Raw genomic sequence first — 6,945 nt, forward strand, 5'->3', positions numbered from 1 at the left:
GACCGTGAGTGAGATCGTGACCTGAGCCGAAGTTGGACGCCCAACCGACTGAGCCACCCAGGCACCCTGCGTCTTCATTTTTTAGAACCAATATAAACTTCTTTGCAAATTCTCTTTCCCATTAAGATTCCATGGGAGCATTTAAACTTGCCAACTAAAGGAAAACCAGCCTCTTCTACTTTAAAATAGCTTCATTGAGGGGGCGCCTGGGTGGCTCAGTTGGTAAAGCGTTCAACTTTGGTTCAGGTCATGATCTCACAGCTTGTGGGTTCGAGCCCCACGTCGGGCTCTGTGCTGACAGCTCCGAGCCTGGAGCTGCTTCTGATTCTGTGTCTTCCTCCCTCCGCCCCTCCCCCACTCGTGCTCTGTTTCTCAAAAATGAATAAACATTAAAAAAATTAAAAGTAAAATAAAATAGCTACATTGACGTAGTTCAGCCCCTTTTGGATACATATGCGGTCCAGTCCCTGCCCACACTGTTACCTGCTCTCCAGGTGTACCCCTGCTTCTCTTCTCCCTGCGCCCCTACCTTGTGTGTGGATCTGGGGCAATGGCAGAGGGTAGCTGGTCTGTTGGTCTGGATGCTGGACCTGGTGGTGTCCTCAGTGGCCTCTACAGAGCTGTCCTTCACCCACCTGGTCTCCTGGCATCCACGGTGAGGCCCCGGCTGCTGGGGTCTCATGGTGCAATGGGCTCATTGGTCCTGTCTCAGCTCTGCTGGTTCTGTCCATACAAACCTGCCCCTGCTCCATGTCACTGCATGTTTTCCATTTCCCAAGGCCGGTCCACAGGCTCTCAACCCTCCACACCCTTCATTCCCTAGCAGCTCCAGAAACTTCTGGGTTTCTCCTGGGCCACACTCCAGGCAAGGGGAATTAGGATGGAGCAGGGAGGACATCTAAAGACTCTTCCAGACTAAACATACCATATAGTTGCCTCTGCTTTGCTGTAGCCGTCCCAGATAGACTTAGGGATACATGGCAAGGGTGACTGTCCCAGGGCTCCATTCAGGGAGTGGGGCACAAGCTGTTTCTGTTTCTGGCATGCTCTCAGCCTCTGGGGAGGTTTTCCACTCTTCCTCATACTTCCATCAAGGTTTGACATGAGTGGGAGATCATGGACACCTGGTCTCCCCATCGCCCCTCCTCCAAATACCAAAAAGATCTGTACTTCGTCTTTATGTTTTTCAGAGACTTCCTTTTTATCGTATCTTTCTCCTTTCCTGCTCTTTGGATTTTACTCTAGATGGTATCCACCTTTCTCTTTCCCTAGAACAATAAGCCTCATGGTGCAGGGAGAGAATGTAGCTTAATGATAATGGAAATGCCTCGGAAAGTGTTTCAAAAATGGTACCTCCATTACTATAGGATCTTAGGAATGAAGCAGCCATTTCCAAGGGAGTGCTTTTGCTGGCATGTTGAGAAACTGTCTTTAAAATGATACAGGTTTTCTAAAAATGGTGGAATTCTCATCCGTTCGGGTACACAGCATATTCTTCGCCTTTGAGACTCCTCCTAGACTACTTCCATTACACCCAGTGCTATCACTGTATGTTCTTTTCCTTAAACGGGAAGAAGTCTTATCTCCGTCCTCTCTCCCATTCCCACCGCTGCCTTAGTTCAGGCCCTAGTATTTCTCACCTGGATTGTAGGAACGGTTTTCTGATTGATTTCTTTTTACCCCCAGACTTGTTACCTGCTTTCCTCTACCCATCCTTGCCACTGGCATGATCTTTCCAAACACATATCAGACTGTGTTGTTCTTCTGCTTAGGACCCTTCTGTTGGGCCCCCATGCCTCTATGACCTGGCCCCTGCTCTTCACTCAAGATTCACCTCCTTTTCTTGTGAACAAAATCTCTACTCCACTCCCAGCAAACCACGTGTGGTGGACTGGCTGTGCTGTGTTCGTCCCTACCTCTGTGCCTTTGCACATGCTGCTCCCTCTGGTGGGAGTGTCCCTCTTCACCTTCTTACCGTGCAACATTCAGCTCAAAGATCTCCTTCTCGTTGAAGCCTTACTTGTCCCTCCAAGCAAGACTCTATGGTTTGAGTCATCACGATGCGAACTTGCCTCTGTTAGGACACTTACCTCAAAGAATTGCATTGTAGCACCAGGCTGTGAGCTTTTGGGGGCCAGTGATGGGCTGTAGCAATCTCTGTTTCCCCAGAATGTAGCACATTGCTTGACCCAAGCCAGTGGAATGAATGAATAATGACCAGCATCAGCCATGGAGTGGGAAAAGACCTTGAAGGTCACTGGGTTCAATGTTTCCATTTTCCAGATGAGTACCAGAGAACTTAAATCACTAGGTTGACCTCACACAGGTAATTATTACATAACTAAACCTTGTCTGGGGCATCTGGCTGGCTCAGTTGATGGAGTATGCTACCCTTGATCTTGGGGTTGTCAGTTTGAGCCCCACGTTGGGTGTAGAGATTGCTTAATAAATAAAATCTTTTGTTTTAAAGTTCATTTATTTTTCTTAGTAATCTTTACACCCAATGCGGGGCTCAAACTCATGACCCCAAGATCAAGAGTCACATGTTCCTCCAACTGAGCCAGCCAAGTGCCCCAAAAATAAAATCCTAAAAAAAACCCCAAAACAAAAAAAATCCCAACAAAACCTGGTCCTTTGACTCCAGGTACAGAGCTCTTTCTACTCTCTACAGGGCCTCTAGACACAGGAGAGGGGAGTAGTGGGGGTCAGGGTGTAGGCAGGGGTCAGTGAGAAGACACCAGAAGCAAAATAACTCCGAGCTGGTATAACTTATTCTCAAGCAGGAAAATGGGTCAACCCCACAAAGGGGTTTTGTAAAACCCTCTCACCTGTGCGACTGGAGTGATGTACACAATATCACCATGAGCAGCTGGCCTCACAATAACAATGCTGTGGAGGAAATTTAAATAGAAGCCTTGCTTGTTCACTACTGATTTGTTTGAGGCCCGGCCAGCGTATCTGGCCCGATTACACCACCACCATCACAGGGATTTTATCACTTTATGTCTTTAAAAACAAAACTTAGATTTTATGATTTTATAAAAGCAGCCATGTGTACTAAACTCTCACCTTGTTTATTCCTGGGGCTTTGGGGTCACAGGCTAGGGTGGAACCTTTGATCTTCAGCTTTCTTATGGCACGCTTTAGGGCCAGTCACTTCACTGCTCAGCAGCACCTCAGCTTTCATGTTTGTAAAGATGGAGGTCACGCTAGTGCTCTGCATGGTTGTCATGGGGATGAGAAGAAGGCACTAGAGAAGCAGCCCACAGAGTGGATAAAGCCTGGCCCTGGAGCCAGAGTGCCTGGGTTGGAATTTTGGTTGCACACCTTGCAAGGCGTGTGACCTCAGACATGTTAATTATCTTCTCTGAAACTCAGTTTCATCTCCTCATAGTTAGTGTCCCCGTGGCACTCGGACAGTGCCCAGTTAATGAAAATGGCTGAGCGCAGTGCCGGGCACATAATAGGTGGTCATTCTTTTCTCCTCCCCTCCCAGAGGGAGCCATTTCTGCATCCATCTGACGGATGCACAGGACCCTGGCCTGTCTCACCCTGTATCATCTTGTGATATATCTGGAGAAGCCAAGCATTCTTCTGAGTTGCGCCAAAGACATGTAAACTTTTTCTTTATTGGTCCCTAGAATCACCACAGGTTGACCCACCCGACCCCGTATATGGAGCCTGCTCTCCCCTCACGCCCTGGTTTGCATGTCAGGGATAACAAGTACAAGCCCAGTCCAGGTCTGGCCCCTATTCCCAGGTCTAGAACAGTGTGGTCTCCTGTCTGGCTTGACTCAGGGTGCTTTGTTCAGTTCTGTGGCCTGGACTCTAGCTCCTGAAACCTCTCTGAGGCCTGCTTGGACCTGTTTTTTTCTTGTGTTTATTATTCTCAGCTCACTTGCTAGCCTCTCAACTCTGCATGCCAGACCCAGTCACCTTCTCCATTTGGACACACCCCAGCCTCTGGGAGGGGAGGCCAGCCCTCTCCGCCCACCACCTCCCACCCCCCCCTGCAGCTCTGAAGCTCGCAGAGGGAGGTGGGAGGGGTAGGGGCCAGACTCTGAACTGGGAAGAGGAGGAGCCTGAATCCCACCACTGGTGAGAAGTTGAAAACAAAGACAGTAAAGGTCTACAGGTCCTGCTTCTGTGTCTCTTGGAAGCGCCTTTGTCTTGTGGCAGTTCCAGGCCCGGGATCCCAGAAATAGAAGATACGTTACAGCTCCTTGAGGCCCACTCTAGCCTCATCCGGAGCAAGAGGCCACATTATGGCATTCAAGACAGGTGGCCCTCTAGGCCCTGTGTGCGTGTGCTCTGTAATAGAGCACTCACTACCTCTGCGCCCTGCCCATGTTATTGCTGAGCCCCTGCACCAGCTGGAAATGCATGTGGCTTCCGGAACTTTGACCCAGTGTTCCTAGTCCCTTTCCTGTACGATGGTCGATTTGAGCAGTTATCCTACTCCATCCCCCTACCATCCTCCACTTCTCCAGGCTAAACACCCTCATGATAGCTCACGTAACATGGTTTCCAGACCCCTCCCCATTCACTGGGCTTCTTTCATGTCCACAGAAAAGCAACTGTAACAATAACAGCAAGAGGCACCTGGGTGGCTCAGTCGGTTGAGCACCCAGTTTTGGCTCAGGTCATGGTCTCATAGAACGTGGGTTCGAGCCCTGCATTGGGCTCTGTGCTGATAGCTTGGAGCCTGGACACAGCCTGGATTCTGTATCTCTATCTCTCTCTGCCCCTTCCCCTCACACTCTTTTTCACTGTCCCTCATAAAAAATAAAATAAAATAACAGCAGAGCCAGCAAATATTTAGGGACCTATTATGTGGTGGGCATCTCAGCAGGTTCAGTGTGTATGGTGGGGGGCGTGGGGGAGCACACAGGTATCACTGGTCCTCAGGGAGCCGACCATATTGGTGAGAAGGAGACAGCTTGCCCTCACGTTTGCAGGCCAGTGGGGGGCCACCCGCCATATACCTGATATTAAAAGTCTAACAGTTGGGGGGTGATAGCTAAAGGATATGAAGTTTCATTTTGAGGTGATGAGATGTTCAAAAATGACCGCAGTGAAGGTTGTACATATCTGTGAACATACCAAAAGCCACTGAGGGGCACCTGGTGGCACAATCAGTTGAACATCCGACTCTTGATTTCTGCTCAAGTCATGATCTCATGGTTGAGCTCTACTGAGCATGGACCCTGCTTGAGATTCTCTCTCTCTCTCTGTCTCTCTCTCCCACCCCCACCCTGCTCCTTAGCCCCACTCATGGGCACACACACACACACACACTCTCTCTCTCTCTCTCTAGATCTATCTATCTATCTACCTACCTACCTATCTAGAGAGATATACATACATACATACACAAAACATTGAAGTCTCGACCTCAAATGGGAGAATTGTATAGAGTGTGATTTACATCTTAATCAAGCTGTTGAAGATTTTAAAAAGTTTAACAGTTAACTAAAATATATTCTATCTTCCTATCATGAAAGTATTCCTTCATAATGACCCAGAAAGCCAGATTTGAAGATAAGAGTTGTCAGAGTCCTTAGAGTTCTGCACGGGAATATGGCAGCACAGGGAGAGCTGGTCTGGTCTCCGTCTTCCTACACCCAGCTCTGTCCTGTACCCTCAGAGAGCTCAAGCATGCCGTTGGACTCTAGTTCTTGAGTTCCAGCTCCATCCACAGCCCCCCACCCTTCGGCCACCCTTAGGAGTAGGGGTGTGCACTTTGGTGGTAGGGTCTGAGTTGGGAAGTCGGATCCAAGGAAGACATCATCACAGGCCCAAGTGGGCTAGTGACCTTTTGACCAGGGAATTCAAGAGCACGGTCCAGAGCAGTGCTCTACAATAGAACATTCTCTGTATTGGAAATGCTCCATATCTGTACTGTCAGATATGGTGGTCACTATCTTCAGGTGGCAGTTGAGCCCTTGAAATCTGGCTAGTGCACCTGAGGAATTGAATTTTTAATTAAAAATGTTTAGTTAAGTAACCCTGAAATCTAAATTTCACATGCAGCTAGTGCTACCATATTAGGTAGCAGAGGTCTAGAAAATGGTGGAGTGGGGGTGGCTCTGAATGGACGTGTCCTGTTGACTCTGTTGACTTCATCCCATGGGCAGAGGGGGTGGGGGTGGGGGGGTGGTCCTGGAGGAGGATCAGAGCGGGGCTCCCAGGGCTCAGGAAGATACTAGAGAGGGAAATGAGATTTGTTCTCAAAAGGAAACTGCCTTATGAGGCTGCTTATTCCTGGCCAGCCGAGCTCTCTGGATCTCTGAGGAGAGAGAAGCAGATGGCTGTGGGTCGAGGGAGGGTGGGTGGCCTGAGGGCACCCCCAGACAAGTCCTCCTGAGATCTTCACAGGGACCTATTTCACGCAAGAGGCCTGCTTTGGTAGCTCAGGCCTGCTAGTACTGTGGGTCTTGGCAGAGAGAGAAGGCTCTGTTATTTTTTCTGCGGAGGCCATGTGAACGGGGCAGGCCATGTACATAGTTTCCATGGCATAATCTGACTATAAAGCCCTGTGTGTCTGTGGGGGAGGGATGAGGAGAGGCCCTCAGCCTGGCCTCAGTCAGGACTGGGCATGGGCCCAGGAGGCACATTCCCTCCCGATTCCTGCAGGGTCCTGAGCAATGAGGCAGGGAGGGCTGTGCCTGGCTGGCCTGAACCTTTGGAAGCTCATCTGGCCGCTGACTGGGGTGAGGGTGTTGGCTCTTCCAGACGCCTGGATGTGAGGTAGAGGAAAGATAATCTCCCGAGAACTGGGCCGGGTTGAGGCTCAGGAAGAACACAGGATGTAAATTCATGGGGAGGCAAAGCAGAGGCAGGCAAAGGAGAAGCCTCCTCGCCTCCACTTGGCTACCAGCTCCCTCCTGCAAAACAGAAGCTCCCTGCAGGCTGGCCTGGCCGGCCCCCAAACCGGGTAATTTG

This window comes from Panthera onca, chromosome B3 (genome assembly GCF_046562875.1).
Source record: "Panthera onca isolate mPanOnc1 chromosome B3, mPanOnc1 haplotype 2, whole genome shotgun sequence".
Taxonomy (NCBI): domain Eukaryota; kingdom Metazoa; phylum Chordata; class Mammalia; order Carnivora; family Felidae; genus Panthera; species Panthera onca.